A 9,404-nucleotide genomic window follows, 5' to 3' on the forward strand; every position below is an offset into this window, starting at 1 on the left:
GCACTTTAAGCGTGTTAAGTTGAATGCCTCTCTCCAGGCCTGCTTGTAGGAAACCCAGAACCTGAGACACGGAAGGGGGACCTAAATCTTGAACCGTGGAATTACACCATCGTGCAAAGGCTTCCCATACCTTATGGTAAGTAGAAGAAGTAGAAGGATTCCTGGAACGTAACAGGGTTGAGATAACCTGGTCCGAAAGGCCATGTTCAACTAGAGACTTCCTCTCAATAACCATGCATGGAGCCTGAATTTGTGAGGCTCCGGATGAAACACTGGACCCTGAATCAGCAGGTCTTCTGAGACTGGAAGTTCCCAAGGCAGGTCCATCGATAGCCTCTGTAACAGGGGAAACCAAGGGCGACGAGGCCAGAAGGGAAGGACAGCTATCACCTTGCAATGTTCCTTGGAGATCTTTCTCAGAACAGCGTGTATGAGGGGAATCGGAGGAAAGACATAAGCCAGATTGAATACCCAATTGATGGAAGAGGGCGAAGGTTCCACTGAGCCTACCTGACAAGCTCTATTGTGGAGGAAAGAGTCCCCAGGAGCCTCATAAACTCTCTTGCCGAGGCTGAAGTCTTCAGTCTGAAGTCACTTATCCGATCTTGAAGTATGATCTTTGTCGTGTGCGAGGGATACAATCGCCATGTCTGTATTGAAATTTGCTCCCAGGAATATCAGTTCTCTTGAAGGATGCAAGTGACTCTTCTCGTAATTGATGAGCCAACCGAAATGAGATAGTGTCGAGGACTAGTTGTCTGTGTTGGAATATTAATCCTAGGTCCGGGGCCACTACCAGGATGTCGTCCAGGTAGTGAAACACCGCTACACCTTCTTTTCTGAGCAAGGCAGTGATGGTGACCAGAACCTTCGAGAAGGTCCTTGGGGCCATACTTATACCAAAAGGAAGGGCCTGAAATTGAAAGTGTTCCTTCCAGACACAAAACCTGAAAAAATTTGGTGGGCGATCATGATAGAGACATGAAAATAGGCATCCCTGAGATCTACTGATATCATCCAATCTTGGTGATGAACAACAGGAATGATGGAGCGAATGGATTCCATGCGAAATCTTCTGACTCTCAGGTAAAGGTTGAGCTGGTGAAGGTCTAGAATAGGTCTCCATTTTCCTTCCGGCTTCTTGACCAAAAACAGGGGAGAATAATAACCCAGGAATCTTTCTCTTATGGGTACAGGTATGATGGCTTTTTCCATAATTAGATTGTAGACATAAAGACTCAGAATCTCTCTTTTTTGGATGTTGGCAGGAAGCCTTATGCGAATAAACCTTGGTGGAGGCGGATATTCTTCGAATTCCAGATGATAACCTCCGCTGATAATGGATCTGACCCAAGCATCTGGAATGATTTCCCAGGCCCTCTGAAAGAATGAAAGACGTGCTCCCACTCGAGGAACCTGGAGTAAGCCACCTTCAGAATTGCTTGTTGGGGCGAAAGGAAGAAGTCTGCGTCTTGCCCCTAGAGGATTTGACATTCTGGGCGCTCTTCCAATTGGAATACCTCGAGAATTCTCTGCCCGGTCTGTAGGTCTTACTTTCCCTAAAGTAGCCTTGATCCCTAAAAGGTCTGCGGTCCAAATGAGGTCTCTTAGGACGTCTATCTTGTGGCAGCATGACCTGTTTAACCTCAGCCACTTTTTTAATAGCTTCATCCAGCGGCTTCCCAAAAAGCACTTCTCCCATAAAGGGAAGTGAGCATAAATTATTCTTAGAGGAAAGGTCTGCCCCCCAGGACCTCAGCCAAAGCGCCCTTCTAGCGGTGACTGAATGAGCCATAACCTTAGAAAGAATTCTAATGAGGTCAGTGGAGGATTCCAAAAGCCAGTCACTGGCGATTTTGATATCTCTTAAGGATTCCGCCATCTGACGTCTACTAACACCTTTATCGATGTCATCCTCCAAGTCAAGCAACCAGGAACGCCTGGCTCTAGACAAAGCAGAAATGGATACGGGCGGATGGCAACCTAAACCCGCTGTCATGAATACTTTAGATAAATCAGCATCAATCCTTTTATCCATGGGCTCCTTAAGGGAAGCATTGCTATCAATCGGAAGCATAGATCTTTTAGCAACCTTAATGATAGGAGCATCCACTTTAGGGACCGTAGTCCACAATCTGGAATCCTCTTCTTTGATCGGGTATAACTTCGAAAGCCTTCCTTGACTAGTAATCCTTTTACTAGGATTTGCTACTCGTTCCTCATCAGGTCTTTAATCGAGCTGTGAACTGGGAAGGAAGGTATTTTCTTATGCAAATCTCCAAAATGTCTGTCAGAAGCTGAACATTCTTTGGCCTCTTCCGGCAAATCCAATGTTCTTCTAACAGCCATAATCAAATGCTCCATAGCTTTGGAGTCCAAGGAGCAAGGTTGTTCCATATACTCCTCTTCACTGGAAGAGATTGTCTCTAAATCCAGGTAAGCTGAAGGCTGTCTGTATTCATCGTCAGACTGATCTGAATCCATGCCAAAGGTCTCACCTCTTGATCTCTTATTCTTGTGAGATTCAGCAATTCCCTCCACCACTGCTTGTTTAATCCAATACGCAATATCTTTGGCTGAGGAGGTAGAGGCTTGCGGTGACTTCTGGCGATCAGATTCTCCTGCGACCATGGCTAAGCATCTTCTGCAGAGCCTGCAGTTATCCATAGGCCTTGTTCCACATCCAGGGCAGGCTGACGGTTTCTCCCTTCTCCTCGATGGGGATCTGGGACAGGACCGGTCACGAGGGCTGTAAGATACAGAAGTCATAAGACTTCCCTCTATGCACTCTATACACTCTTTTTAGTAACGTGAAGAAATCAAGAAAAAATAAAATAAAAACATTCCTCACCTATGACCTATAGCAGATCTCGTTGATTTTGCAGAAGGGGATGATGGATCCATACTGACTGTAGGGCTAAGAACATTAAAAAAAAGATAATGTATTCCCAGCCCAATATTATGAAGATTGTAAAAGAAAAGTAATTCACTTACCTGCAGAGATTTAAGAACAGTCTACTAGAGCACTGTATCTTTAAAAGGAACGAAAACGAGCGTTTTTTAGTCTAAATACCGCCATTTCACATTTCACGCTCTGCACCTTTAAAGGATCGCACATGCGCACTTGGTCACGAGATCGCGAAACCGCCATTTTGGACATGGTCAAAATTCACTCTGAGTCCGGTCGTACGCATTGCGCATGCGCGAGCGTCTTACTGTCATGCTGATTGTCTGATCGAGGTCTGTAGCACACACAGGACGCCAGAAGATTCCCACAGCCTGTGGAACTAACCACCCAGGCTACCAGGGGTTCCCAACTCCATGGAGATTGGGCTACATGTGCCTGGGCTTCCTGAGGAGGGAGGCTGACCTCCACAGGGACAAGACAATATCAAACATGGTCAGGTGAGCAAAAAAAATATTCAGACAAACTGAAAAAAAAAAAATATATAAACTGTCCTAGGGCTAGGAGGACAGGAAAAGACTGAGGTGTGGAGGATACTGGGGTACCTAATATACTAGGGGAAGGTAGGCTTAATTGTTTGATTGATTGTGTTTCCTGTCCTGAGGGTTAGAGGGTTAGAGCTAAACCCATATGTTAAATGCTGCCATGATTAGCCAATATATTTCCAATATATATATATATATATATATATATATATATATGTATATGTATATGTATATGTATATGTATATATATGTATATGTATATATGTATATGTATATGTATATATGTATATGTATATATATATATGTGTGTGTGTGTAGAAAGGCCATTAGGCCTGAATTTGTGGGAGGAGTAAGTCCCCTACTTAAACACCCAGCCCCTACTCACCTCTGACGTTCGAGTTCAAGTGTTCCTTGTTCTACTTCCGGTTCGCGTGTGTCTTCAGGTTCGCGTCACTTCCGGTTCGGGTGTCATCTTGTATTGGCTGCAGGCGGAAATCCTCAGTTTTCGGCGGTCTGGCTTGCTTGCCAGCTAATCGGGAGTTAATTGCGTTACATTCCAGTCCCCATCACACCCCACTGTGGTCTCATCAAGGGGCCGGAACGCACATATGGGAAAATTTTACCGGGGACCACCCACGGTCCCCTCACGTCAGCATTTAGGCGGCTCTTTCGTACACCCGCCTGGGGGGGTCCTACACCCCCCCTCTCTCACGGTCTAATAAGCTTTCGGTACAAACCTTATTTTAAGCAGGAAAATACATATAAATCAATTTGGGGGAGTAATTCATGCTGTTAAAGAAACTATACTTCATTCTATGTGGGAAAGGGATCCCAGTCAAGTTACTATAAAGCAAACATATTGACTACAAAAACTTTCATTCATACTTTTCATTGTATTAAATCACATACCCAGTTTTGGCCTGTCATCGCCACCTAGTGGTTTTTATGATATTTTCAGTTTTATTCTGTAAAAAATGTATTTTCCCTGCACCAAAACTATAGCAGCAGCTACTAGCATACTTACTTGGAGGTGTTACCACGAAATGACTATTCACACAATATTATACTATGCCTTTACGTACAAGTTAATCTCAGCCCTGTTAAAAAATTTCTTTGATCTCCACAGATCGTACTTTGTTATACAACTAAATTGCAAAAACAGGGGTTCTTCTCCTCTAAAATCCAGGTTTTCATTCTACAATAGCACCAACCGGTTTGCTCCTTCTATATTGCAAACCCTGATTCTTGTTCTTTAATCCAGGTATAGTATTTATTTATTCCACTTTTCTACGCACGCTACGCTCATACGTCACGCCCGCTCAGATTTACATCTGTCTTAAAACCCTTAGGTTTCTTCTATGATAAGCATCAAACAGCTTTGCCTCTCCTAAAAAATTGCAAAACCCTGGTTCTCGTCCCTTATATCCAGGTATAGTATTTTTCTTTAAACTTCAGTATTTATTTACTTCAGTTTCTGTTTTAAGGCCGCAGACAGCCTTAATTTTTATTTGCCACTCTCTCGTATCACTCGTCTATGCCCCCAGTAATTCATAAGGCACTCATACGCCACGCTCACAGATCTACATCTGTCTCAAACCCCTTAGGCTTCTTCGACGATATCAACAACCGCTGGGCCTGTTTCCATGTATACTCAAAGGTCAAATCCCCGGGTATAATCACTATCAAGGTTAGTATCCTACCATCACATAAATTCGCCAATTTATCCCATAGATGGTACGTGAACTGGCTCACAGGCTTCAGACCTAGCTCACCGAGGCATGTACAAACCATCTCCCACCTCAACACGGAGGTACGGCCCAACACCCAAATCATAGTTAAACGCCTCATTCGCTCTTCTATAGGGCCATAGTCAGGGCCTCACTTTCCACGGCCACACGTTTTTAACCTTTTAAATGTCATTGAGAGGCCAACATCTCGCCACCACATCTGTGGCAACGGAGTTCACCTCGCCCAAATCATAGATAGAGCCTCTCACCGCCACTTGGCATTAGTAGGGCCTCATCCGTCACTAGTCTAAGTTACGTTTTTCGCTTCGGCAGTAACCTTACAGTCCAGTTCACATGAGCAATTCCCCACCAACCAAGCCCCTGAGCCTAGGCCAGGCACTAGCTCTCAAAGTCAATCTTCTGGCGCTGGCATAGCCACCCAGGACACCCTTGCGGCAATCCTGGCCAACCTACAGACCTTAAACAGCAGGTTAAGCAAGGTGGAGAGTGCCATAGCCTCCCCAGGTAACCTTCCTGACCTTTCAGTACCTATGGCACAGACACCCGTCCCTACACTTCCCCCTCCAGCTCCTGCTCCAGTCACGTCTCCTTTCGTGTCACCAGCTCACTCCGTCCCAGACTCCATTAGGAAAGAAATTCCTAGATGGGAACGACGTGTGTCTGGTGTCATTACTTATTGCCTCCCAAGACGTACTGGAGAACAGGGCTTATAACTTTGGCGATATCTCGGTGGTTCTTAAAACCAGAGACCCAAGGCTCAACAAAAAAATTATCGATTCCCAATTTCATGTTGGCCTTCGGGATATACCGTGATGTCATCTGCTCGGTATATCCCCACAGGAGAGAGGAACTGGACCTCTATCTCCATAAAGTGGTGGATTTGGGCGTTAAGTACGGGGGCTCCTCTTTTTATGATTATCATAAATCGATATCAATGAAAGCGGCGACACATCTGAAACAGTTTAATGTAAGAATTAACTGGTGTCAGATGGATACAGAACTATTCTGTTGCCACTTCGCTGGTCTGAGGCCCCCGTCCTGTGCCATATGCAATTCCTCAACCCACTTGGCCGATTTGTGCCCTTCTATGGCTGACCCATCCACCCCCACTCCCACCCCTCAATCCACTTCCACTCCTCACCTTAAACAGGAAGGCGGACAGCGGGATAAACTGGGGAGGCCCATCTCCTTTTTAGGGAAAGCTCAGGTGTGCAACAACTTCAATGCAGGTTCCTGCAGCTTCAGCGCTGTAGATTGTTGCACATCTGCTCTATCTGCTTCAGGGCACACACTAAGACTATGTGCCCGGCCAGGTTGTCCCCTAGCAAATGACTAACCGACGTTAATATCGACAACCTGGCTTTTTACTTAAAAAATCATCCAAGTAAACATCTAGTGGAGTATTTGATAACAAGGTTTACCCAGAGCTTTCTCACGGGTCTCGTGGCCTTTCCCTCAGGGACACTGGAATGCCCCAATCTCCTATCAGCCTGCCTAGACCCAGAGGCCACGGACGTTCTCCTCTCCACAGAAATAGCACAAGGTTTCATGATCGGCCCCTTCACCTCCTCACCATTTTCCTCCTGGCGCAATAACCCTATTGGCATAGCTGTACACAAATATTCAAATAAAAAGCGCATGATTATTGATTTATCGGCACCGCACTCTTCTTTTGTTCCTAGCATCAACGCACTCATTCCCGCAGACGAATTCTCACTACAATACGTAAAAATAGACGACACTATACAAACCATCATTTCAACTGGTAGCAACGCTTGGCTTAGTAAAACAGACATTACGCATTCAAATTACTGCCCATGCACCCATCACTTTGGCACTTGCACGGTGTTAAATGGCGAAACAGGTACTATTTTTCAACGCAACTCACTTTTGGGTCCAGAAGCAGCCCTAAACTGTTTGATATTTTTGCAGAAACTCTATGCTGGCTGCTTCTGAACATTATTAGGTGTCACGCTATCATTCACTACTTGGATGACTTCCTCATTATAGAACCAAGCACATGCACACCCACCGATATCCTCAGCACCTCTGCACTTTTCTCCAGCCTCGGGGTACCTTTGTCACCTACAGTAGGGCACTTACCATTTTCAATACATTTACAGCTGAATTCGGATTACAAGGTGATTTCTCAACCCAAACTATGGTGGCTTTTGCCTCTTTTTACCACTTTTTACACTTAAAACTTTCCCACAACACAATTAAATTATACCTCACGGGGGTGCAGCATCACAGCCTCACAAATTTCCCCAACACCCCCTTTTTGTCATCATACCCCATCAAGAAAATCTTAAAGGGGATCTCTAAAGTGTCGGTTCCACCTATAACCACCAGACTACCTATAGATGGGCCTATCTTTAGATTACTTAGCAACCTCCTTGTCGAATCCCCTTTTGATCCCAACACTAACCTGGTGATCAAATCTGCTATCTATTTAGCTTTTTATGGGTTCTTAAGACCTAGGGAATTTACCGTTGTTTGTCAAGGAGATACCACTCACAGCCTTAAAACCTCACAACTAAAGTAGACGACTATTACATTCTCACAATCCCATCTACCAAAACTAATCAGTCCCTACACCCCACTATCATTCCTCTCTTTCCAACAGACAATGCTTGGTGTCCAGTTAAGACACTAGACCTCTTACGGTCAACCCATAGCACGCACTTACCAGACTCACCACTCTTACAACTACAAGGGCACCCACTCACTACGGCAAAATTCACCACGCATGTTAGAACCTTATTGGGAAAATTGGGTTACAACCCAACTTCATTCTCCGGGCATTTCTTCCGCATAGGAGCCGCTTCATCAGCTTCTAGTACTAACACCCGGTCCACATCATAAAGAGACTGGGTCGCTGGAAGTCCTCTATATACAATACGTATATTCCATGACCTGAAAGAGAACTTCGCCAAGCCTTCAGGAATTTAGTCATGTAAACAAATGCAATAAAGTGTGTTTTTTTCTAACTTCTCTTTGCCCTCTTTTATTTACAGGCCCACTCGGACGTTGGTTTCGGCACACCACAACCAACTTTTATCTCTGACATTATCCATTACATATTAAATTCTAAGCACAAGTACAAAGGCCTGTCATGGCCGTTACCAGTAATTCCTGTCTCTTCCAGGTTGACGGACTGTAGCCACACCCCCTCTCTGACGCGGTCTCATTACGCTTCATAATGCGATCGCACCAGACAACAGACGCTGGATTAATGAACAGCGTACCGCGGAAATTAACCGGCTGCCACTCTACTCTACAACTTACCTGTGTACCGAACCGGAATTGTACCCGACTGACCTCCTTCTCCTTCCCTCGACCACGGCTAGTACTTGGACTCCTCTCGACCTTTCTCCAACGGAACCTCCCCGGAGGGGACTCTGGGACCAACTTCAACCTCTGGAAGCTAAGTTACCGTACTTGTGTTATACGAACTTTTCCCACAGACTTCTGAGCACTCAAGCTTCAGCCTGCTCTCAAGTTCTCCTATCATTATTGGAGTAATCCCTGCTCATTAACCCTTCAGTCTCCAGCTGATAACGTTTACTATCAATTAAGCTAAAACAAATCTCTGCAGGTTAAACTCCATTATATATCCTATATTGAATTATTGCTGCAATTCAATTGTACAAGATAGTCTAAGAATCCGCTCACCAATACTGACGCATTTAAAGATACAGTACCTATGTTTTCTTCAATCAAAATATTAAAGACACAGTACCAGTGAATTCTATAGTGAACTGTCATCTCTTTATTATTCTCAATAATTTTGCATTCACATCTATTTAGATTGAAATCTGCAGTTGAGCTCCATCTCAATCTATGTAAACGTGACCGATTAATCCAGCCATGTAATGGATCCAGCAGATTTCGATTAAAAATTTTCTATGCTGAATCAAAGAGTCGATACACTTGCTCAAGGCATGCAAGATCTCCAGGTTACAAATGAACGGATTCTTACTTATGTCAGAGACTTACAAACCCACACTCCTCATACCGTTATGCACTCAGCTAGTGACCCTGCTGTCTGTAATCCCGAGAAGTTTTCTGGAGATAGATCAAAATACAGGGAGTTCCTTAATTCCTGCAAATTATTGATTGCTCTAAAACCTCGATCTTATCCCACTGAAAAATCTAAGGTTTGTTTAGTTATCTCCTTCCTAAGAGGTGAACCTATGGCCTGGG

This window comes from Pelobates fuscus, chromosome 10, assembly GCF_036172605.1.
Source record: "Pelobates fuscus isolate aPelFus1 chromosome 10, aPelFus1.pri, whole genome shotgun sequence".
Classification (NCBI taxonomy): Eukaryota; Metazoa; Chordata; class Amphibia; order Anura; family Pelobatidae; genus Pelobates; species Pelobates fuscus.